The sequence below is a fragment of the Chiloscyllium plagiosum genome, unplaced genomic scaffold (assembly GCF_037043375.1).
Source record: "Chiloscyllium plagiosum isolate Xiang-an unplaced genomic scaffold, Cpla_swu_hap1 HiC_scaffold_26, whole genome shotgun sequence".
NCBI lineage: Eukaryota > Metazoa > Chordata > Chondrichthyes > Orectolobiformes > Hemiscylliidae > Chiloscyllium > Chiloscyllium plagiosum.
In genome coordinates this window covers 15,150,250-15,176,396 of record NW_028270164.1, presented here as the reverse complement: position 1 = coordinate 15,176,396, position 26,147 = coordinate 15,150,250, and the positions used below count along the sequence as shown (strand labels likewise).

At 42.5% G+C, this 26,147-nt stretch overlaps 1 protein-coding gene across 2 annotated transcripts in view; it reads left to right on the top strand.

Annotated features, from left to right (window-relative positions):
- The window catches only part of LOC122563092 (solute carrier family 45 member 3), a 138,316-nt gene that overhangs the window by 20,076 nt on the left and 92,093 nt on the right, over window positions 1–26,147 (top strand). Inside the window, exon 1 of one of the 2 annotated variants that reach the window (XM_087973505.1) lies at window positions 1,837–1,963. The exons of the other annotated variant lie outside the window; for it this stretch is intronic. The gene's annotated coding sequence lies outside the window, so the exon portion shown is untranslated. Of the gene's footprint in view, window positions 1–1,836; window positions 1,964–26,147 lie in introns of those variants that run through there. 2 annotated transcript variants of the gene reach the window in all.

The window sequence follows — 26,147 nt, the reverse complement described above, 5'->3', positions numbered from 1 at the left end:
GTAGAATGAACTTCTTGAGGAAGTGGTGAATGCGGGTATAGTTACAACATTTAAAAGATGCTTAGATAAGTACATGAATAGGAAAGGTTTGGAGGGATATTAGCCAGCAGCAAGCAAATGGGACCATTATAGTTTGGGATTATGTTCGGCATGGACCGAAGGATCTGTTTCCAAGTTGTATGACTCTATTTATTAGTTTAATCACCCATAAAATTTGTTTATAATGAGCCAAAAAATAATTGTGAGGGGCTTTTTGCTGAGAAAAGCCCATGCGATCAATTGCATTATAATGTGCTCTAATAAAGGTGACCATGTAGTGGATATTGCTTGATCTCTTAACTTGCCAGCAACAATAGTAAGAGCAGTTATTAAAGGAATTGGTAAAATAAAAGTATGATAAATTAATAAGTTCTTTGGTAGGTGTTAGATTAAGTGCTCAGTTAAAACTGTGCTTCCAATCTTGAAAATTGTGACTTTGAGAGACTGAGGTTCTGAAAGGAATCAATGTTAAAACCAAAATTAGGGTCTGTACCACCTTCCTTTTCAGGGAAAACACAACATTTAAACATTATTCCTTGTAAATTGAAATTTCTACATTGCCAAATTAAATAACTTTTAAAAAAATAATAAATTCACGAAAGGAAAATGTAATTTTCTTCTTGCTCACACCTTCACAACCCTGACCTCCTGGGGAAAAGAACAAACCAAATTTAAAAGTTCTTTGCACATTGCAAAAGCATGACCAAATGCCATGCCCTATACCTTCACCAAGCTGTCTATACTACTTCCTTTCCAAGCCTAGTTTATAATTTCTCACTCTAGCTTGTGAAAAGGAGAGTTCCTGGTCGAGATTTCCAAGGAGTTACCATTCTCTGAGTAAAGAAATTACTCCTCATCTCAGTTTGAAATAGCCTACCCCTTATTCTGAGATTATGCCCCATGGTTTTAGGCTCATCTGCCAGGGAAAGCATCTTATCTATATTCACCCTGTTACGCCCTGCAAGAATTTTATACATTTTCAATGCTGTAGTTATTGAAGGCTCATGATTATATGTAGTATTGCTTTGTGGGAACTTGGTCTCTAAATCAAAGAAAAATTTAGTTTTGAGCTCTGTGAGGGTCGGGGGTTGCTTTGAACAGTGAGCTGGAAACAGAATTTCCAAAAATTTGTGTAATGTTTCTAAATGTCTACCAAAACTAAAGGGTGATCATTGCTAGGGTGTTGCCTGACTTGTGCTTTACAACCCAGAGAGAGAGAGTCCAAGAATCAGATTCATTTAGACAGATGCAGATCAGTCAGTGAAGATGTTCCTAACAACTTCTGTTAATAGCAATCTCCAGAGAGTGAGGGCTGGGGAGAACAGTGCTGCATAATTTCAGAGAAAGTTAGAAATCGGAGGCTATTCAGGTGTCTGAAAGAAGACATCTTTGAGGCTACTCAAGCCAAGAGATTATGAAGCACATGTTAAGGAGTAAATGAGCTGAGTTAGTAGCTTGTTTAAAGCCCTCCGGTAGAGACCGTAACTAAAGAAAATAGCCATTGAGTAAATGCAGAAATATGCTGAATAGAAACTAGAAAACATATGTGCCAACTGATCAAGGAACTTTTAAAGTAGTGGTAGGGATTATCCTTCACTGAGGGATGAGTGCCTTGTTGGGGTAAAAGAGATATATGTAATCTTTCACAAAGACCTTTTATGATGAAGACCATTTCAAGTAGTCCTCGTATTGTAAAGTAGGTTTTTAAAAATCTTTTTTTATATGAAATAAATTATTTGTTTCGTGAAAAGTACATTGACATATTCTTTTGATTATGTTCAGTGACTGACTCGTGAACAAAACAAGAAAGATGAAACTCGTTCTGAGATCTGACTTGTCCAGTATTACCATCAGCTGGGATCATCCCTCATTCTTCAAAACTCTGGGGAATACAAGCCCAGACTCTTCAATCTGTCCTCTGAAGGTAATCCACACCCCCCCCCCAATTCACAAGGATTAATCTGGTGGGGGAAAATATAACAAAAATTTCTGGAGAAACTCAGAAGATCTGGCAGCATCTGTGGAAGGAAAGCAGAGTCAACATTTTGGATCCAGTGACCCTTCTTCAGAATTGATGGATTTGCTGGTCATCTGTTGCATTCCTTGGATGGCAAGTATATCCCTCCCTTTAGAAAAGGGGAACCAAATTTCACATAATACTCCAGATAAGGTCTCACCAAGGCTCTATACATCTGCAGCTGGACATCTTTTCTCCTGTGGTTGAATCCCTTTGTGATGAAGAGTAATGTACCATTTGTCTTTCTTTTTCATTTATCGCTCTGTGCAGCTGGATCCACATTTTGCATGGAGATGTATGTAGTTGAGTGCAGACATTGGATCCTCATGAAGCTAGGTATAGGTTAGCCACAATGTGATTGGTGTGGTGGAACGGTTTTGTGCTTATTATGAGTGAATGGTGTTGTGTTGGTTGAGGGCGAACATCTTTATGAATGATGTATGGCAACTGGGTAAAGCAGGAAGAAATGTTAAAATGAATTTTGCCATGATGAGTGAGAATACAGACTCACTACACAGCATTGAAGTAAAGTAATGTTATATAGAGAAATATTAAATTAGACTAGTTGTAGAAATAATCAGGATGGATTTATGGATGTAATAAGATGGCTAACCATTTGGATTGAACATGCCTATGCATTTAATGCTTATTGAAGAAAATACTAGAAGTTTTTACTATGATCTTCTGAGTGGTGTGAGAATTCAAGCGTCAAATTGCTTAATGCTAGTTGTGGGTAGTTCGCGAGGTATAAACAAATTTGCTATCTTGCATAACCTTGTTTGTAAGTTGGGAGGTTGCCAATGCTTGATGGTAAAGCAACTGAGTACTTCATTCAAACATTAGGCAAAATCATTGAGGAGGGTAAATGTACTCATGAAAAAGTTTTTATGTGAATCAGACTGGCTTATTCTGGAAAAGGCTTGTATATTTCAAGATAACACTTAATGGTAAGGTCCTAGGGAGTGTTGCTGAACAAAGAAACCTTGGAGTGCAGGTTCATACCTCCTTGAAAGTGGAGTCGCAGGTAGATAGGATAATGAAGAAGACGTTTGGTATGCTTTCCTTTATTGGTCAGAGTGTTGCGTAAAGGAGTTGGGAGGTCATGTTGTGGCTGTACAGGACATTGGTTAGGCCACTGTTGGAATATTGCATGCAATTCTGGTCTCCTTCCTATCAGGAGATGTTGTGAAACTTGAAAGGGTTCAGAAAAGATTTACAAGGGTTGGAGGATCTGAACTAAAGGGAGAGGTTTACAAAATTGAGGGGCATGGTCTTTTCCCTAGGGTTGGGGAGTCCAGAACTAGAGGGCATAGGTTTAGAGCGAGAGGGGAAAGATATAAAAGAGACCTAAGGGGCAATGTTTTCATGCAGAGGGTGGTACCTGTATGGAATGAGCTGTCAAAGGAAGTGGTGGAGGCTGGTACAATTGCAACATTTAGAAGGCATCTGGATGGGTATATGAATAGGAAGGGTTTGGAGGGATATGGGCCGGGTGCTGGTAGGTGGAACTAGATTGGGTTGGGATATCTGGTCGGCATGGACGGGTTGGACCGAAGGGTCTGTTTCCGTGTTGTACATCTCTATGACTCTATGACTCCAAAAGAAATGGGTGTGTCAGCTTTAAAGCAGCAAGTATCATGTGCTTGCTGGAAATGCAATAGTGGTTTTAATTTGAAAATTATATTTGTTTATTATATCCAAACCCCTAGGGCAATGAAGGGTTATTCAAAGCATAAACTACCAATCGTATGGAGGGGAAATAGAAAGGAATGGCTAACAGGAGCAACTTTTAAAAATTGGTTTACTTCCACTTTTGTCTAGCTATCAAGGATTATTATTCAGCAAATAACCTTGTCGCCAAAGTATTCCTCCTCCTGAACAATTTTTCTGACCATCCTAGAGCTTTTGATGACTTCAGTAAGAGTGAAGGTGCATGTTATGGTGCATTTTCAAACTGGACCATGAATGCTGTTTTGGACAAAATCAAAGTGCTAGGTGAGGAACTCTGTTGATAGATTTTGGGAACATCTTGCAGAATGGGCACATTCCAGTGTTTTCAGATCTGCTATAGCACAGTTACAGCAGAAGCAATGCTGCTTCTTGCCTGCCCATCCTTGTGTCTCAATGTTCACTTTAATGCACTACCTTTTCAGGAGGATGTTGTGAATAACATTCGTCCTCCCAATGATTGGGATTGGCTATTAGTCCTGAATTCAGACTGGCATTGTGCATGCCCCCATGGGCTCACAGTTGAGGTTCCTCAAACCTTAAAGCTAGGAGAGTCTATTGAACCATTTGTTTGATGGATCAGGCCTCTTTCGTCTTAGGAAGAGTCATTGGACCATCTGGTTTCATCAAGTGTCCTGTTTGTCAGTTAACATGAGTTTCTATCATTATTGCAGATGAGACATTTAGATTTCACAACAGTGAAGCGGTTGCATTTGAAAATGTTAATGCCAAAATCTTTCTTGGGCCCTTACCATCGTGGGATCTGGAAAACCTGTGGCCAGGACTTGACAAGGCAGATGTGGAAAAGTTCTTTCCTCTTGTGAGAAAGTCTAGGACTAGGGTAAAGAAGTTGTCCATTTAAGATAGAACATGAGGAATTTCTTCCCTGAGGATCGTCAGTCTTTGGAATTCTTCACCACTGAGGGCTGTCCAGGCTGAATCGTTCGGTATATTCAGGGCTGAGGTAGACTTTTTAAATTTGTAATGGTATCAAGAGTTTTGTGTAACGTATAGACAGGGTGGTTAAAAAGGCACTTGGCATACTTGCCTTTATTGCTCAGTCCTTTTGAGTATAAGAGTTGAGGAACATTATTTTGAGGTTATACAGGACATTGGTGCAGCCGTTTCTAGAATACTGTGTCCAGTTCTTGTCCCCCAGTTATAGGAAGGATATTAACAAGCTGGAGAGGATTCAGAAGAGATTTACCAGGATGTTGCCGGGTATGGAAGGTTTGAATTAAAATAAAAAGTCTGGTACTTTTTTCTTTGGAGCATAGGAGGTTGAGATGTGGCCTGACAGAAGTTTATAAGATAATGAGAGGTTACATAGAGTTGATGGTAGATGTCTTTTCCCTAAGATGGGGAATATCAAGACTAGCGGGCATGTTTTTAAGGTGAGAGGAGAGAGATTTTTAAAAATACATATAAAACTCAATTTTTTTATGCAAAGTGTGGTTCGAGCATGGAATGAACTTCCTGAGAAAGTGGTGGATGTACAATTACAACGTTTAAAAGATATTTGGATGGATACATGAATAGGAAATATTCAGAGGGGTGTGGGCCAGGAGCAGGTAGGTGGGACTAGTTTTGTTTGGGGTTATGTTTGGCATGGACTGGTTAGGCTGAAGGATCTGTTTCCGTGCTGTATGACACTATGACAGGAAAGTGGAATTGATTATCAGATCATTCATGACCTTTGTGCATAATTTTGTCTGCAGAAGAAATAAAAGATTTTGCTCAATGTACATCTGATGATATTATCTGTGTCATGTGACCAGAAGGGTCTTGTTCAAACTGTGGTTGTTAAAAATGTGCCTGCTAACTTGTACCAATGGGAACTGAGTCCATTGTCAATCATCACGTCTGTGTATTGATGCAGACCCAAAAAGGCCACGCTGATTGGGAATGACTCATGTTGGATCCATGCCTCCTGCATACACCTGACTTTCCACTTACAAAAAAAATGTTGTATGCCTGTTTCCATTTTACTCCAAATCGGACATGCTTCGGAACCTTATTTTGGCTAAAAGCTTGGCTGAAACAATTGCTATCTTTTTAATATGACAACCACATCAGACTGCCTCTGCCTCTGTTTGAAACATTGTGTCTCATTTTCTTTTTAATCTCTTCGCACATTGCTCCTGCTGTGTGTGTGTGTGCACATGTCTTTTATCAGTCAAGATAATGTTTTTCTTCTTATTTTGATGTGTACTTGATGGGTAAAAATGCATTTATATGGCTCCTTTCATGACTGCAAGCCTTTTCAAAGTCACCATCCCTACTACCAAACTGTGAAATACTTCAGAAGTGTGTAGGTTTGCCCAGCGCAGAGTGAGAATTGAAAAGTGTGGTGCTGGAAAAGCACAGCCAACGTTTCGAGACGTCGACTCTCCTCCTTCTCGGATGCTGCCTGACCTGCTGTGCTTTTCCAGTGCCACACTCTCGACTCTGATCTCCAGCATCTGCAGTCCTCGCTTTCTCCCAGTGCAGAGTAAGATGTATCTAGAACAGGATCCAAATGTCTGTCAAATGCTTATGACTAAACTGTGAAGCAGTCTGTATCATTGTAATATATTGTCTCTATAAAATGTTGCAAAAGGGATATCTGTATTCTCAGCAGTGGACCGAGAAGGGGATAGTTAGCTTATTTAAGAATTACCGTGTTCAGATAGTTGTAATGTGATGCTTCTGTATCTGATTCATATTCAAATTTGAACTCTGTCATTTCCATATGCTTATCAAAAGTCATTTCCCTGAATGGACCTACATTGCTTAGGATCAGAAACTTGGAAGTATACCTGTTGATTAAGTGGGAACAGCATACTGCATGATTTTTACCTTTTTTACTTCAATTCTTTTACTATTACATTTTCCATTAGTGGTTGGGCAGGCTTACCATTTATAAACTCCAGAAATACAGTAAATGTTTTCTCAGGCTAGATTGTTCAGACTACAATAAGCAGTTGAACTTATTTAGATGAATTAGAAGTACATAAAAAAATCCATAAAGAGGGGAGAATGGGCATGTTTGAGAAAATGATAAACTTTGCCTCCAAAATATCAGTGAGGGATTCCTGATTCAGTTGATGGGATACAAGTCAGAAAAGTCTGGGGAGAAAGTGAGGGCTGCAGATGCTGGAGATCAGAGCTGAAAATGTGTTGCTGGAAAAGCGCAGCAGGTCAGGCAGCATCCAAGGAACAGGAGAATCGACGTTTCGGGCATAAGCCCTTCTTCAGGAATTCCTGAAGAAGGGCTTATGCCCGAAACGTCGATTCTCCTGTTCCTTGGATGCTGCCTGACCTGCTGCGCTTTTCCAGCAACACATTTTCAGAAAAGTCTGGGGCACTATCTAATTTGGTGCCTTCAATTTTCCAAGTATAATTGCTCTTTTCACTGTAAAGCTTACAAATCCAAATTCTGGTTAACTATTCCTTGTGTAACATTTGTTAAGTGCTGTTGGATCTAATAGTTCAGGAATCTCCACCTTGGTCATCAATTTTTTTAATGGCTTAGATGCCTGGACACTTATTTTTCCTATCTTAATTTGCTGTTCTCATGTAGTTTTACTGCTATATTCTGTTGGCATTTCTTTTCAGAGTTTGTTGCCTCCCAATCATGTACCCATTTTCAAATGCGTCTTTCAATTTTTCCACTGCTTTTTATCATTTCCTTAGTTTTCCATTCCATTTCTACTCTAAATTTTGTTTAGAACATATTTTGGTCATAAATTGTCTGTTCATTTTGCATGGAAAATAATTTACTTTAAAAATAGCCAATTTCATCAACATTTTCTTTGAAGTATTTTCTCTGATTTTAACCATCTGTCTAATTTCTGTACAGCAACATTTCAAAATTTTTAATCAGCCCTTTCCTGGTGAACTTTGTTCAAAAGTTGCTATAATGTGGTGAAGGTAAATGAGGCAGTGTGTGTTGTTCACCTGCACTTTTTAAAGATTTTCGCATCCTTGAGACATCCTGAAAGGCTTTGCAGCTAAGTACATGCTTTTGGAAGGGAGTCATAGAGTTTTAACAGCACAGAACAAGGCCCTTTAGTACATTATGTCTGCATGGGTCATCAAGCATCTATCTATGCTCATCCCATTTTACAGTGTTTGTCCCATAGCTTATATGTTAGTGTGATGTCAGGAACAAATAACATGCAATTTACAAACCACATGCTTCCTTATTAAGCAATGAGATCACAATTGGACCATTTCTTCGGCTAATGTTGGCTGAGTATTAAATATTGGCTAGGATAGCAATGGAAACTCTTCTTGGAAATGTTTTCCATCTGCTCAACCCAAGCTTCATCTGCCTTTAAACACCTCATAGTAAACAGAATCTCCATCAGTGCAGTTGCACCCTCCGTACTGCACTGAGGTGTTGGCCTGCAAATGTGTGTCCACCTAGATTTTTGTGTTTGGAGTGGAAATTGACCCCACAATCTGTTGACTCATCAGTAAGTGCTACTTAATGAACCAACATAATATATTACTTTGGACTTGTGGAAAAATGAAGGTGTATTGGACTTTACTGGAAATTGGCCAATTATAAACAGTAATGAGTTGCAACATGTAGACAGGTATCTGGGTGGCAGGCAGCTGTTAGTAGTTTTTGTTTATTCTTTGAGATGTAGGCATGATTAGCTGGGTCAGCATTTATTGCCACTCCCTAAGTGCCATTTGAGAATGTGGTAGTGAGCTGTCATATGGCACAAGGATAGTCACAATGCTGTTAGTGAGGGAGTTCAGGAGTTTGACACTGATAGTGATGGAACGGCAATAGTTACAAATTGGGATGGTGAATGGCTTGGAGGTAGTGGTGTTCAAATGTGTTCTCTGTCCTTGTCCTTCCAGGTGGTAGAGGTCATGGGTTTGGAAGATCAAAATGAGCCTTGATGAGTGGCTGCTGTGTAGCTTGTAAATGGTAAACACTGCTGCCAGTGAGTCAGTGGTGAAAGGATTGATTATTAGTGTTTTCAGTGTATTCAAGTTAGTGTTTGCAAAACTATAAAATGGGGAAACATTGTGTGGTCCCTTTAAAAGATGTTTTTTTTCCCCCTGTGCTTGGCAGCTTGGGGGTTTGCAGGGACACAGAAAGCATGCAAATTGAAACCTTCGTATTGACAGGCTGTACAGTTAGCAGACCAAGTAGCATTTTTATTAAGACAGCAAGTTTTGAATTTAGCCAATCAATTTGAGTTAGGCACCTAGATATCAAAAGCCTAGCAAATTTAAATTGATGGTTTTGACAACCTAGGACCAATCCGATTATAAAAATATTGATGGGTCATCAGGGGTATAAAAGAATTGGGCAGTTGGAAAGAGCCCCAGAGCTAACTGCCAACTGCCAGAGCTCTCAGCTCTTGAATGAGAACAGCTGGCTCTCATAGCCTCATCTATGTATTAGAGAAAGCACTATCTTAAAAAAAGGTACCAATGACAGAAAAGGGCATTCCTGACAGAAAAATCAGAGGAAGCATTCCTGACAGAAGAATCGATGGGAGGAGACGCAGAATATTCTGGAAGACAGTAACCTAGCTGTAATTTTGAGACTAAATTCTGATTTTTTTTGTTAAATGAGAGGGTCTTGTATTAATTGGAACAGCATACCATTAGAATCTTGTTTTATTCAGCAATGGTAGTTAGTAGTTAGAAAGGATTTATTCAGTTTGTTAATAGTTTAGTTAATTTGTTCACTGTAAGAGTTAAATAAGTGAACTGTTACTTGTTGATTTTAAAATGAGTGCCAGGGATTTATTTTATCTAACTACTAGAAGTTGCAGAAGAGCAGGTTATACTTTCTCATACATTTGACAGATTTTAAGGGCAATGAGGTCCTCTTTGGGTATTCCGTTTTAGTTTTCAGAGGTGGGGTCAACCTTCACTTTATAACATCAGTCAGTGGCACTGTTATTGTTGAAGGATAAAGCCTCATTGCAAGTGTCTGAATAGATATGCAGTTTGACAGCAATGGCATCAGTAATTTTCAAATGCCTACAAACTCTAATCAGATGTAGAGTGAGGGCAGGAAGAAGTGAAAATGTCTTGACATTCACCAGGAAGTTCAATGATCTACTCAATTCAATGAAGAAGAATGTTGGGAGAGATTTTGCACGGAATGGCTGCTTAAAACGTTGGCACCAAGTTCCTAGGCTAGATATCAGGCAACAGTTGGGTTGTGTAGCTAAGAGTATAATCTTGTAACCTGAGGCAGATGTTTCTAAATTTAATGTTTGGCCTCTGCACCAGATGTGGTCTTACTGTGCAATTTTGGTTACTTGTAAAAATAATCTGAAGTCAATATTGCCATCCTTGTAAGCATGTGTGAACAGCAGACTCCTAATCATTGCAGTGTGTTTCAGTTTGTACCTGGCCTACCTATTGAATATTCTGGTGACAGAAGTAGCCCCAGAGCATGAAACAGGTATCCACACGTTTTTCAGATGTTTACCACCTTTTAAAGACCAGAAATGGTTGCCAACACCGACCTGAACTGTTTGGACGATCCCAGTTTCACAACTTGCAGGCCTCCCAGATCACTTTACAGACAGTGGAGCACTTCTTTGAAGAGTGGTCACTGTTATTTTATTGTAGGAAAACTGGCTGCCAATTTGCTCACAACCAACTCTTACAAATAGTGACATAGGGGAAAGTGAGGACTGCAGATGCTGGAGATCAGAGCTGAAAATGTGTTGCTGGAAAAGCGAAGCAGGTCAGGCAGCATCCAAGGAGCAGGAGAATCGACATTTCAGGCATGAGCCCTTCTTCAGGAATGAGGAAAGCCTTGATTAATGCTTTGAGTTCAGAACTGGACTTTTTTCCGCAAGTACATGAAGGCTGGTAAAACGTAAGGATTGGATCCCAGTTCTATTATTCACTACCTGACTTTCCTCATTCCTGAAGAAGGGCTCATGCCCGAAACGTCTATTCTCCCGCCCCTTGGATGCTGCTGACCTGCTGCGCTTTTCTAGCAACACATTTTCAGCAAACAGTGACATAATCATATTCAGAAAATGAGATAAACAACAACTGTTAGAGTCATAGGGTCACACAGCAGGAAAACAGGTTCTTTAGTACAACTTGCCCATGCCGACCTGGTTTCTAAACTGAACTAGTCTCATTCGCCAACATTTAGCCCATATCCCTCTAAATCTTTCCTACCCATATACCTGTCCAAATACCTTTTTAAATTTTGTAATTGCACCCACCTCTACCACTTCCTGTGGCAGCTCCTGTGGCAGCTCTTCCATTTATGCACCACCTTCTGTGTTATAAGTTGCCCATCAGTTCCCTTTTAAATCTTTCCCTTTTCACCTTAAACCTATGTCCTCCGGTTTTGGAGTCGCCTATCTTGGGGAAAAGATCTTAACTATTTTCCTTACCTATGCCCCTCATGTCTTTATAAAACCTCTATAAGGTCACCCTTCAGCCTCCAACACACCAGAGAAAAAACTAAAACCTTCCAGTCCTTGGCAACATCCTTGTAAATCTTTGCACCTTTTCCAGGTTAATATCTTTCCCATGGCAAGGTGACTGGAATTATATGCTGTACTCCAAATGTGGCCTTACCAATATCTTGTACAGCTGTAACAGGGTATCCCACCTCCTGTACTCAATGCTGTGAATGATAAAGGCAGACATGCCAAATGTTCTTCACCACTCAGGCAAAAGTGAGGACTGCAGATGCTGGAAACCAGAGTTTAGATCAGAGTGGTGCTGGAAAAGCACAGCAGGTCAGGCAGCATCCGAGGAGCAGAAAAATCGACGTTTTGGGCAAAAGCCCTTCATCTATTCCTGATGAAGGGCTTTTGCCCGAAACGTAAATTTTCCTGCTCCTCGGATGCTGCCTGACCTGCTGTGCTTTCCCGGCGCCATTCTGATCTAAAACTCCCGTTCTTCACCACCCTGTCTACCTGTGACGCCATCTTCAAGGAACTGTGCACCTGCACCGCTAGGTGTCGCTGTTTCACAGGACGCTACCATCAACCGTGCAAGTCCTGCCCTGGCTTGTCTTACCAAAATGCAACAGCTCGCATTAATCTGAATTAAACTCCAGCTGCCATTCATCAGCCCATTGGTCATTATGAAGCACCTTTAACACACCAGAACAGAAATGTAACTAAACAAATTTTTTTCTGGTTTGGGGATGGGGGAGGGGGACCAGGTAAAGGGGTAAGTGGTATTGAGAAGGCTCCCAGTACACTCCTGGCAGAGGGGAACCTAGTTCAACTTAAGTTAATTACTGACCCAATAAGTCTGAATTTTGCAGACAGTCCTATTGTAAGCCCACTCACTACACTATATGAGTGGCTGCTCGTGAAACGTAGAAAATAGGAGCAGGAATAGGCCATTCACCTCATCAAACCTGTTCTGCCATTGACTATGATCATGGCTGATCATCCAACTCCGTCTCCTGTTCCCGCTTTCTCTCTATACCCTGTGATCCTTTTAGCCCTAAGAACCAGTAGCCAATTTGATCACAATTCAACAGCAAGCTTCCTGTGAAGATTATTGCCACTATCCTCTTCTTAAATATTGGGAACGACTGGACCAATGTGATGGAAGAAAACTACTTGCCCTGGTCTAATGAAAGGGGTCTCTTGTAGAGTCATTCAGCATGGAAACAGACCCCTTGGTACAACCCTTTGGCCCATATCCCTCTTAACATGGCTCAGTAGTTAGCACTGCTGCCTCACAGCACCAGGGTCCTAGGTTCAATTCCAGCCTCAGGCGACTGCAAACTCCACGCAGACATTCTCCCCATGTCTGCGTGGGTTTCCTCCCACAGTCCAAAGATGTGCAGGTTAGATGAATTGACCATGCTAATAGTGTTCAGGGATGTCTAGGCTCAGTGCATTAGTCAGGGATAAATGTACTGTAATACGGTAGGGGAATGGGTTTGGGTGGGATACCCTTCGGAGGGTCAATGTGGACTTGTTGGGCTGAAGGGCCCGTTTCCACACTTAGGGATTCTGTGATTTTTATGATGTGCAGGCTGGCTGGATTAGCCATGGGAAATGAGAGGTTACAGGGCCAGGGTAGGGAGATGAGTCTGGGTGGGATGCTGTTCAGAGGGTCGGTATGGACCAGATGTGTTGAATAGTCTGCTTCCACATTGTAGGCATTCCATGTTTTTATGATTTTGGGAGGCTTAGCAACTTTGCCCTGGATAGTTCTACTTTTAAAAATTTATATCTAAGGAGCCATCTGCATTTAATTGCCCTTGTGGTCCCTGATCTACCTGAGCAAGCCAACCTCTTCCAGTGGTGAGGAACTGGAGCTGCCAATCCTGAATGGGGTAACCTGGGGCCAATTAGGACAACTGTCTTTGGAAGTGTGTGGTGTTTTTAACCAATATTTGGTGTCTCCAAGCACTTTTGGGTAGAGGGTAGTGAATGGGGGCATGGTGGGGAGGTGAGAGGGGTTTTGGGGGGGGATTAGTGGTGGGAGGTCCCATTCAAGATGTCTGGTCAACTGTCTTTGTCAGAATTGAACAAAATCCAACATGGAAAAGTTTTAAATTTTAAGTACAGAGAAAGGGACATGTGGAAGGAGAGAGATGAATGGGAAGATATAGAGGTTTTGGGAGAGCCTAGATTTGATTAGATTACTTAGTGTGGAAACAGGCCCTTCGGCCCAACAAGTCCACACCGACCCTCCGAAGAGCAATCCACCCAGAACCATTCCCCTACACTTACCCCTTCACCTAACACTATGGGCAATTTAGCATGGCCAGTTCACCTAACCTGCACATCTTTGGACTGTGGGAGGAAACCGGAGCACCCAGAGGACACCCACACAGACACTGGGAGAATGTGCAAACTCCACACGGATAGTCGCCTGAGGCAGGAATTGAACCCAGATCTCTACCACTGTAAGGTAGCAGTGCTAACAACTGTGCCACTGTTCTGCCCACAGAGTTGCCTAGGAGTGAGGCAACTGAAAATGCAGCCACTAACGGGAAATGATCAAACTTAGGTATGCACTAGAGGCTTCACCTTTAGGGGTACTGATATCTAGGAGAAAGTGAGGACTGCAGATGCTAGAGATTAAAGTTGAGTGTGTGGTGCTGGAAAAGCACAGCAGGTCAGGCAGCATGCAAGGGAAGGGTGCAGATATCTGAAGGTTGTAGGAGCTGGTGGTGCTTTTAGTGTTGAGTTGGAAGGATGTGATTGCACTGGTGAGAGTGCAGAGGAGATTACCCAGAATGCTGCTCAGATGGAGCAGTTAAGTTCTGAAGAGAAGCTGGATAAGCTCGGGGTGTTCATTTATCAACTGAATTTAGGCCCGTGTGAATGTCGTCTGATACCCTATTTGCATGGTCAAACCATGTGCTGCTCTAAGTATTCATTGTTTGCATTTCCAAGTGAAGTGGAGTGCTGACTGTCTGTCTGAGATAGGGTTATATCTTTGTGTGTGTGTGTGTGTGTGTGTACAACTAATTCTACGGCATGCGTCTTGTCACCAGTGATGTCATAGAGATGTACAACATGGAAACAGATGCTTCGGTGCAGCTCATCCATGCCGATCAGATGTCCCAACTGAATCTAGCACTTGGCTCATATCCCTCCAAACCCCTCCTATTCTTATACCATCCAGATGCCTTTTAAATGTTGCAATTGTACCAACCTCCATCACTCCCTCTGGCAGCTCATTCCATATACACACCACCCTCTGTTTGAAAACGTTACCCCCTTCGTTCTCTTTTATATCTTTCCCCTCTCACCCTAACCCTATGTCCTCTAGTTCTGGACTCCCGCCCCCACCCCAGGGAAAAGACTTTGCCTATTTATCCTATCCATGCCCTTCATGATTTTATAAACGTCTATAAGGTCACCCCTCAGCCTCCGACGCTCCAGGGAAAACAGCCTCAGCTTGTTCAGCCTCTCCCTATAACTCAAATCCTCCAACCCTGGCAACATCCAGAGCAGAATTGCACGCAATATTCCAATAGTGGCCGAACCAATGTCCTGTACAGCCACAACATGACCTCCCAAATCCTAAACTCCGTACTCTGCACAATAGAGGTCTAAAGAAGTACTTTCTGAAGCATTGACCTTTTCAACTGTTAAGCTTTGCAAATAGTGTGATGATTTGAGCAAGCTCCTACCAATGTTAATGTGTTATATCCTCTGGTTCCGAAATGCTTGCAAAAGTCTCACTTCAGATGCAAAACCTGCTGGGCTGCCATTTTGTGTGTTTATTTCTTGTTGCTCTCTGTGTGGCTGGTTGTCCAACAGACTGATCCCTCAGTACTCTGTACAAGGTGGTGAAGTGTGACACTGGGGGAAATATGTAATTGTGTAATAATCAATTTCTAGGTCGTTATGAAAAATCTAGAAATATCTAAGAATCTGGTAATGAGCAAATCACTTTTATTTGTGTTGTTGATTGAATTATAAATATTAACTCAAACACCATGACTAACCCCCCCCCCCCCCCCCCCCCCCCCACGATGTTGTACTTTGAAATCCAGTCGAGCCAGGGCAGATGGAGTTTGGTTGAATTTCTCATATGAAAGACTATGATCAGTGGATTCCAAAGAAACTTCTCAAATTCAAAGTACCTTTTTCAGAGGAAAACATTTTGCTTTTTTCAGGATTTACTCAGGCTGTGTATCATATTTTTCAGTGGCTCCAAATTTGAGAGAAGCAATTAACAAGCTGCCCTGACCAGTTTGCAGTTTACTAATGTGATGCCTCGGTACTTGATACACCCCTGAGATTCCTGACCGCCTGTTATTCACTCCCATGTGGCCTTTGTGGTGGGACTTGCTGATCCATGCGTCTTCATCTTCAGTCCATTAACAGAGAGTGAATCATGCTTTTTTTTTTTAAGTCCACGTCTAAAAATTACTACCTTATAATATTGTGATCCTCTATCCCTTGACTGATGTGTGCTCTTTTCAGCTTGGAAGCCACTCGGTACATCTTGTTGTAACACATTGTCAGACATTAAGCTGCATCTGCAGACGCAAGTTGCTGAGGGATGCAAAACAGCCTTATCCAAAGGTGGTAATCCTGCACTTGGATGATCCAGTGTGTACACGTACACACACACGTCTTGTGCTCCCTTGGTTTTCATTGACTGCAAAGTGCTTTGGGATTTCCTGATGTTGTGTATCTAGTATCAATAACATTCACAAAATATAGTGTGGGGCGGTTAAATGATGTACGGGCCTTGTCAAAACTCCACTGCAGTTGAAAAACGCAGGTCTGGGTTGGGGAGGAGAGCTCAAATTACAAAGCAATGACCAGATGGCTGGAACACGTTATGGAGAGGGCCGATTTAATCGGCAAACTCTGATCATCTGACTCTCTCGAGTTCGTTGCTTCCTCTTAATGGTATCCGAAGCATCAATTATTTACCTACTGCCTGAGTTAGATTCTTGAAATATCATCTTGAGGGAAGGGAAAGACTATCCTGGAGGGAGTTCACAAAGTAGTTATCAATATGAAATTCTACAGAGAAATTTGCAAATTTCGGATCATACACCTGAAAGGAGGTACAATTGAACCATAAAATATTGGTTTAGGAACTTCGAGTAAGTTTTTTTTAAAGCCAGCTGCTTATGAAGGCTGAAGGAGTTGGAAAGGAGAATTTCCAGTCTTTGCTATTATTCTTATTTTTTAAATCTGGTTTGCTTTTTGCTGTCTTTCCAATCCTTCAGAGATCAAGTCCTAGAAACTGAGCAAAGTGGTGGAGAGAAAGTGCTCGTTTCAATTTATCTCTGCATTCCACACCCTTTCTTATTTGTAACTGGGTGGAAAAGACTGTATGATGAGGCCAAATTGTTAGATATGGGTGGCATGGTGGAGAAACCTCAGGCAATATCGTTCTATTGGCAGCAGTTGGGTGCTGTAATTACATAAAGCTGTAAGATGCAGGAGCAGAAGTAGACCATTTGGCTATACCACCATTGAACTGGATCATGGCTGATTTGTTTGTCCTTCACTCCAATTTCCTGCCTGGCCTAACAGTGGAAGGAAGCGACAAACTGCAGTCATGCAACCACATTGCAGTCTTCTAAATAACATGCATGTCCCAGCACCCAGCAATTTGGAGGTGGCAGCTGTGCAGTCAGAGGTTGGAGCTGCCTGGGATTTTCAGTGTTGACCTTAAGACGTAGAAGCAGAGCTAGGTCCTTTGGCCTGTCAGGTCTGTTCCAGTATTTGATGAGATCATATCTGATCTGATTGTCCTCAACTTCTCCTGGCAAGAAATGGTGAGGCTTCCTGTTGCCATTGTGTGAAGGTTTTCAGGAGATTTGATTTTATTGGGGGAAAGCATGAACATACCAGGTGATGAACTTGCCAAATCATGATGAAGGGCTTTTGCCCGAAATGTCAATTCTCCTGCTCCTCGGATGCTGCCTGACCTGCTGTCATTTTCCAGCACCACACTCTTGACTCTGATCTTCAGTCCTCACTTTCTCTTTGCCAAATCATCTGCCAATCAGCTCATTAAAATCTGACTGCTTGAATGAGGGGCCAGTATTTTAGCTTATCACAAGGCCTCTGCATGAGTCACCCGGGTTTCCCAGAAATTGCTGGAACTTTAGAGGCTGGTGGTTTCAGGGTCCTGAAGTCTGCCCATTGAGGCATACACATTGGGATACCTGGTGGCAAGGGAGTACATTTTATGTCTTGTCCTCTCAGGGTCAAGGTCTCACTTTCAGTGGGTGCTATTTTAACCTCCATCCAAGTTCCAGATTGTCTGCAGATTAGGGCAATCGGAGGTCAAGCCCACCTCCCACCTCCCACCCAACGCTGACGTAGTGTAGCTAGATTGAACTGGTTTCCCAGTCAGTAAACTAACCAAATTTCTGCCACACTAGTGTAGCTGATGATCAGGGAGGGGGCAAGTTGAGGTCCTTCGTGGCCTCTATTTGGCATTCAATGGTGTTAACATCGCTGAATCCCCATTATCAACATCCTGGGGGTTACTATTTCCAGAAACTCAATTGGACACCTCTCATAGATATTTTGGCTATGAGTGCAGGTCAGAGGCGAGTGTTGCACGTAAGTTACTTCATAGAACAGATGGGCCATTTGGGCTCTTGTGCTGATAGAGTGGTGTCCCTATCTCTGAGACAGGAGACCTGGGTTTCAAAACCCATCTGTTCCAAAGGTATGTAGTAATATGGTCAAGCAAAATACCTGAATTGTTTCATTAAAGGAATAAATACTGAGACTGTCCCCAACAATCACATCTTAGCTTAAATTAGTTAAGTATGAAGTGGGGGGACAAAAAAAACCTAACTGAGCAAAAATAAACAGATGGCAACCCCTTGAAGGGGTAAGTATTAGTCCTTTGGGTGTAGTGACACCCCCAATGCTGTCAGCAAGGGAGTTCAGCATTTTGATAAATTGACAGTAAAGTTCTGAATCAGGATGGTGAATGACCTGGAGGGGAATGTGCGGGTGATGGCGTTTCCTTGCACTCGTTGATGTCCCTCTCGATAGTAGCAGATGTGGCTTTGGAAAGTACTGTTGAAGGAGTCTTTGTGAGTTACTGCAGTGAATCTAGTAGATTGTGAATGGTGCTCCTGAGTGTCAGTGACGATGATGGCGGTGGGGATCATGGGTGTAGTTCTACTCAAGTGGGTTGCTTTGTCTTGGATACTGTCAAATTCTTGTGGTGATGGAGCTGCACTCACCCAGATAAATGGGGAGTATTCCATCTCATTCCTGACTTGTGCCTTGTAGATGGTGGACATGCTTTGGGGAGTGAAGAGCTGAAAATGTGTTGCTGGAAAACGCAGCAGGTCAGGCAACATCCAGGGAACAGGAGAATCGACGTTTCGGGCAGAAGCCCTTCTTCAGGAATTCCTGAAGAAGGGCTTATGCCCGAAACGTCGATTCTCCTGTTCCCTGGATGCTGCCTGACCTGCGCTTTTCCAGCAACACATTTTCAGCTCTGATCTCCAGCATCTGCAGACCTCACTTTCTCCCTTGGGGAGTGAAGAGCTGAGTTACTCGCTGCAGGATTCCTAACTTACTCTTGTAGCCACAGTATTTGTACAGTCCAGTTATGTTTCCAATCTCCAGAATGTTAATGATGGATTCGGTTACAGTAATGGCAGAATGCCAGGGACAGTGGTTAGAGTTCATGTTGGAGATGGTCATTGCCTGGCACTAAGCAGTATGAATGTTTCCCACTTATCTACCCAAGTCTGGGTATTGTCTTGGACTACATACAGCTGACTTCTGTACCTGAAGAGTTGCAAATGGTGCTGATCATTCAGCAAACCTTCGCATTTCAAACCTTGTGATGGAGGGGAGGTCATTGATGAAGCAGCTGGAGACAATATGTTGAGAGGGTAAGGCTGAAACTGGCCTTGGGCAGGCTCAGGCACAGACTCAGAAAGAGGTCCTCTGACTTGCCCAATTGCTTCCATGTCAGTGTGTCTAAAGATTGAGAGCATGGTGCTGAACTGTAAACAAAACCTGTGGAACAGAACTCTCCGAAAAGAAAAATGGACCACAGCCTAATGCACATTGTGCACGTTTGGCTCATGCACTTCACAAGGGCTACAGAAATTGCAGGTGGCCCAGGACGACATGATCTTATGATTGTTCAGTGCTGTTGCGTGCGATACCATCCTCCTAACTTCACATTCTCTCTTCATACTTGCTCTGGATATTTAATTAAGCCATGCCCTTTACCCATTTATCTTACCAATACAGCTAACCTTCCATTAGTATTGACCACCAATGCAGTGGGAGTGCTGGCTGCCATTCCTAATCGAACAGTGATCTCGTAGCCGGTTCACCACTTTACGGAAGATTAAACCAGAAAACTTGCTGTTGGCTATAGGTTCGTAGTCTGAAAATGTTCCAAGTCTGAAAACATCTCTGCAGTATCTCCAATATTAGCATTAAGTAAAGAAGATTTTTTTTTCCCACGTGGAAAATGCTGTTTTTTTTCCCCCACTTGAACCTTGAACAAGATACTGCAACCCTGCCTCATAGTCATTTTCCTCAGCTGAAGACACCTAGTCAAGTTGGGCCATCGATCAATGGGCCTCAGACCCAGGAGGCTGATTTTTCTTCTTTGGCAGATGAGAAGAAGCATTGTTGCCAAATCTACTGATACCCTTCCCAAGCATCTGCCCCCAACTACTGGTGAATGGCTAAAAAAGAAACACTGGATCAAAAAGTTTGACTGAACATATGGTTTGCTTTCTTCTCTTTGCTTCAGGGCATTAAGACTGGTTTTAGTCCACTCACTGTTCACCCACCAGCTGACAATAGTTAGCTGCCCACAGGCCAGTGCTACATTAATAGGGGAGTTCTGTTGAATTTCTGAGGACCATAAGAGCAGGAGTAGGCCATCTGACCCATTTGAGCCTGCTCTGCCATTCAGTAAGATCATGGCTGATCTTTTCATGGAGGAGAAAGTGAGGACTGCAGATGCTGGAGATCTGCTGCGCTTTTCCTGCAACACATTTTCAGCTCTGATCTTTTCATGGACTCAGCTCCACTTACCTGCGCGCTCACCATAACCCTTAATTCCTTTACTCTTCAAAAACCAACCTTTTGCCTTAAAACTATTTTTAACAAGTTAGCTTCAATTACATCATTGGACAGGAAATTCTACAGATGCACGATCAGTTGGGTGAAGTAGTTCATCTTCAACTCCATCCTAAATCTGCTCCCCCTTTTATTTTGAGACTATTCCGCCCAGTTCTAGTTTCACCTGCCAGTAGAAATAACCTCCTTGCTTATATCCTATCTATTCCCTGAATAATTTTATGTTTCTATAAGATTCCTCCCCCCCCCCCCCCCCCATTCTTCTAAATTCCAGTGAGTACAGTCCCAATCTACTCAATCTCTTCTCATAAGGCAACCTTCTCAATTCTGTACTCAAACTCCTCTGCGCCCCTTCCAGTGCCAATACAGAGGAGGAGGACAGGGTCTGGAAGAGCTATGAATCAGTTTAATCTGAAGAATGTGGATGTAGAGATCCAGGCCTACGTGAGGGTCTTTTAAAAATCTGAGCCACGGGGGTGTGATAAAACCAGTTTGAAGTTTTCATGAGGGTACAAAGTTAGGAAAAGAGATGAGCAATGCTGTTGTGGTGAATAAAAGCCACTATCATAACCGGGTAGATGTGGAGGTGAATAATTTCTGCTTGGAATCTTGCAGCAACATGCCAACCTTTCTTACCACTGGAGTGGCACATGGTAGTAACCAGGTGAATGATGGAGCTAAAGATACAGATTCTAGTGGGAGCTGTAGAGGACAGCTACAGACACAAACCACGTCAAATGGAATGCATCAGTTTTTTCAGCTTGCTTCAAGGAGAATTGTGCTCACCCAGATCTCGGTCAGGCTGAGTGTAGCAGCTCTGAAGAGTCATCTATACTCAAACCATTAGCTTGCTTTCTTTCAGTGATGCTGCCTGACCCCCTAAAATCTCCAGCTTTTTTTTATATCAGTTCAGATTCCAGCATCTCCAGTAATTTGCTGCTACAGAGTGTAGCAGCATCCTTGGGATCAAGGATTGGCCCAAATACGTGCAAAGTGACAGTGCTGCTGTGAAAATCATTTCAGGGTTGGCATTGCAAACGCTTAAATTTATTCTTTTTCTTAAACGGTAAGGGAATTTTGTGCACTGGCATTTTGTTGATGTGCCCCACCATTGAGACAATGGGAATCCCACTTTCACTTGTGAGGAGAGAACTTGACCAGGGATGGATGCCTCTCGCTTCTGATTTGCCTGATTCCTGTTCACCTTCCACTGCGTCACCAAGAGAGGTGCTTACTTGACAGTGAAGAGGCAAAATGGGCTGCACAGGCACAGTCTGCAAAATTCCTATAGGGCTTGATGTAGGAAGGCTATTTCCCCTGAGTAGGGGGGTGGGGGTGGGGGTGGGGGGATGGTGGTGAAGGTGGAAGCAGAGGAAACAGTCTCAGAATAAGGGCGGGTCATTTAGGACTGGAAGACTTTCTTCACTGACAGTGGTGAATGTTTGGAATTCTCTACCCCAAAGGGCTGCAGAGGCTTAGTGATTGAGGAATGAGATCAGTAGATTTTCTAAATATTAAAAGTATCAAGGGATAGTGTGGGGAAATGGCGTTGCGATAGAAGATCAGTTACGATCGAATGTAATAGTGTAACAGGCTGGAGGGATTGAATGGCCTACTCCAGCTCCTGTGTTTCTTCAGCAAAGAGGCATCTGCTATAAAACTTCTATACTGTGGCATTGGCACAGCCAGTAACAGTGCCCGATAATTCTTTATCTCTCATTCCTTGAAAGTTTGCTGCAGTATTGCCTTGGACTTGCCAAAGAGCCTCCTCCTTAACTGTTGCTTCATTCTGGGCCATCTCGACCTTGTGACCCGTCGGAAGGAGGTGCTGCTTCACCCAGTTGGCCATGTTCTGATTCTTGGCATCAAGTTTATTATCCCAGTTACGGAGCTTTGCAAACTGTTGCCATTCGCCCCATAACCTGGGTTTTCGGCCACGTGAATCCCATATTTATCTTGTGGTCAGCGTCCAAACTGAGGACTGTGTCCACGTGAAGGGAGATCAGAGCACAGTGACCAAATAACAGTTTTGAGTTTGTTCCTTCCCTCCGAGTTGTTGTTAGGTTTAGAGGGACAAGGGAGTGACACCATACCTTAATACGGTCAAGAAAGATTTAGTACTTGATGGCCAGACTAGTCATTTGTCATGCGTGTCTTACTTTAAGTTGAGAGTGTGGTGCTGGAAAAGCACAGCAAGTCAGACAGCATCCGAGGAGCAAGAGAATCGACGTTTTGGGCAAAAGCCCTTCATTAGGACTTCCTCCTCGGATGCTGCCTGACTTGCTGTGCTTTTCGAGCACCACACTCTTGACTCTAATCTCCGGCATCTGCAGTCCTCACTTTCGCCCAGTGATTTATTTTAAACCATGACTGAGTTTTGGCTCTGAGATGATGAAGTAACACAGCACATCTACCTACATCATGTGGACTGCATTGGTTCCCCTTGTGAAGGACAATTACATATGATCATCAGTGCCCATACCGCACAATTGAATGTAACTATTGAGTGTAGTGCCAATGTTACGTGGCTAACTGATCAGAGAAAGACCATGGGTGGAATTTGAAAAGGTACTTACTTAAAAGTTTGGTGCTTTTCTCTTCATGGACAGAAGTGAGAGCAGAGGGAAGTGAAATAAAGGAAGCTTGTGAGGAGTAGTGTGTTCAACTAGAACACTAGTTATAGAAACTTCACATTAAAAAATGACTTACAAGGGACCTAAGGGGCAACTTTTTCATACACAGGGTGATACGTGTATGGAATGAGCTGCCAGAAGGAGTGGTGAAGGCTGGTACAATTTTAAAAAAAAACACATCTGGATGGCTATATGAATAGGAAGGGTTTAGAGGGATATGGGCCAAAGGCTGGCAAATGGGACTCAATTAATTCAGGACATATGATCAACATGGATAAGTTGGACCGAAGGGCCTGTACATCTCTCTGACTCCATACGCAATGACCAAAATTGATCCTTTGTGTGTGGACGGAGGACTCAGTGGGTGAGCTGGGTGGGAGGGAGGACATTTCCAGGCTCTCACCAACCAATAGCTTCGGAATAAAATCTTAGTAGCCTTAATGACCACGATCACATTTTTTAAAAAAAAGTAAGCATTTTAAAATTAAGGTGTTCAGTGGGCTGTAAGGACCAATGGGTGAAATGGTTTGATAATTGCCTTCTTTCAGTGTCACATTCCTTTATCCAGTTGATCATAGTGGGAAGCAGCTCCACACAAACCACTTCAAATGAGATCTACGGTGAATGAACCATAGACATGAGTGCAGCTTTCCATCCAAGTCCGAAAAATGACATAAAACTTTTAATGTGACGAAGTTTGAGATGGAAACTTGCAGTAATACATTGCAGTCTATAATTACTTCATTAGACCCCGAATGGTTAATTTTGATGCAGTATCTCTGAATTAATTGTACACCAGACTTGCCCTAATAATTTAGTCCTTACAGAATCAATACGTGGCAATAGTGTTTTTTTTTTTGGCAGGCTGCATGTTTATGCACAGACGGTCACAATTTTTATGGTTAGCTAGAGCTTATATTTTTTTTAACTGTCTTTGTAAAAATAGCTTGTCTGACTGAAATTGCCAATGATTAACCTTTACCATTTAACATTTCCTTACATATATATGTCTTTTAACCGCAAAATATTCTTGGACAATAATTTCCCGTCTGGTTCCCCGCCATACTGAAAATGGGGAAATCTGTTGCAAATTCCTAAGGACCGATTTATCCAAAATATTGGAATCATAAGGTGGGTTTGAGCCAAAACAAAATTGAGGCTGACACAGTGGTGCAATTACTGAAGCAGCTAAAATGGTTGGGCGTGGAGCACTATCATGAGGAACTCCTGCACAGATATCCTGGAGCTAAAGTGACCTGACCCCCTAACAACAACAACAACAACAACAGCCACAATCTTCCTTTGTGCAAGGTTTGACTCCAACCATCAGAGAATTTTGCCCCTGTTTCTTATTGACTACAACTTTGCTACGGCTCCTTGATACTACACTTGGTCAAACGTACCCTTGATTTCAAGGGCTGTCACTCTCACCTCACCTCTGGAATTCAACTCTTTAGTCCACCAAAGCTGTAGAAAGGGCAGGAGCTGAGTGGTCCTGGCAGAACCCAACCTGAGCGTCATTGAACTAAGGGAGCGGGTTATTGCTGAGCATGTGCTGTTTGGTATCAATGATGACCTCATCCATCACTTTAATAATAATCAAGAGTAGACTAATGGGGTGCTAATTGGCCAGGTTGGATTGTCCTGCTTTTTGTGTACAGGACGTACCTGGCAATTTACCAGGTTGAATAGGAGCCAGTGTAAGTATAACTGTACTGGAAGAGCTTGGCTAGGGGACAAGTCTCCAGTCCTGTTGCTGAAATGTTGTCAGGGTCCATTGTGTTTTCAGTATCCAGTGCCTCCAACTGTCTGTTGATGTTGTGTGGAGTGAATCAAATTGGCTGAAGACTGACATCTGTGTTGCTGGGGACCTCAGGAAGAGGTTGAGATGGATCATCCACTTGGGCACTTCTTTCTGAAGATTGTTGTAAATGTTGGAAACCCATCTTTGCACTGATGTGCTGGGCTCCCCCATCGTTGACAATGGGGATATTTGTGGAACGTCCTCCTCCAGTGACATGTTTAATTGTCTGCCACCATTCGCAATTGGACACGGCAGAACTGCAGAACTTTGATCTGACCTGTTAGTTGTGAGATTGCTTAGCTCTGCCTATTACTTGCTATTTACACTGTTTAAGATGGACGCAGTTCTTCAGCAGGTTGATACCTAAATTTTAGATATGCCTGGTGCTGCTCCTATCATGCCGTCCAAAACTCTTTGTTGTTACATTTTCTCTTTGTGACTTGCTATGTGCAAAATTGTCTGCCACATTTCTTTCATAATGATAATGTTTGCACTTCCAAAAGTTACCTTTTTTTTGCAGTCTTATAAGGAATCTGAGCATTTGGAAAGGGCAGCATTTGTTGTCCATCCCTAAATGTCCTTGAATTGATTGTTTGGTTCCCTTCGCCATTTTAGAGGTCAGTTAAGTATCAGTGCCATTGTTGTGGATCTGGAGTGGCATGGAAACCAGAAAGAGTAAGGACGACTGATTTTTTTTTCCCAAAAAGGGCATTGGTGAAGCATATGTATTTTCATGACAATTAACAGTAATTTCATCATCATCATCATCATTACATAGGCTTTTAATTCCACATTTTTATTGAATTCACATTTGCCCATCTGCATCGTCTAAATCAAACCCTTGACAACATGTATTTGGAAAGGCAAGGCCTGATTCGGGATAGTCAACATGGCTTTGTGTGTGGGAAATCATGTCTCACAAACTTGATTGAGTTTTTTGAAGAAGTAATAAAGAAGATTGATAAGGGCAGAGCGGTAGATGTGACCTATATGGACTTCAGTAAGGCATTCAACAAGGTTCCCCATGGGAGACTGATTAGCAAGATTAGATCTCATGGAATACAGACAGAACTAGCCAATTGGATACAGAACTGCCTCAAAGATAGAAGACAGGGTGGTGGAGGGTTGTTTTTCAGACTGGAGGCCTGTGACCAGTGGAGTGCCACAAGGATTGGTGCTGGGCCCTCTACTTTTTGTCATTTACATAAATGATTTGGATGCGAGCATAAGAGGTACAGTAAGTAAGTTTGCAGATTACACCAAAATTGGAGGTGTAGTGGACAGCGAAGAGGGTTACCTCAGATTACAACAGGATCTGGGCCAATGGGCTAAAGTGGCAGATGGAGTTTAATTCAGATAAATGCAAGGTGCTGCATTTTGGGAAAGCA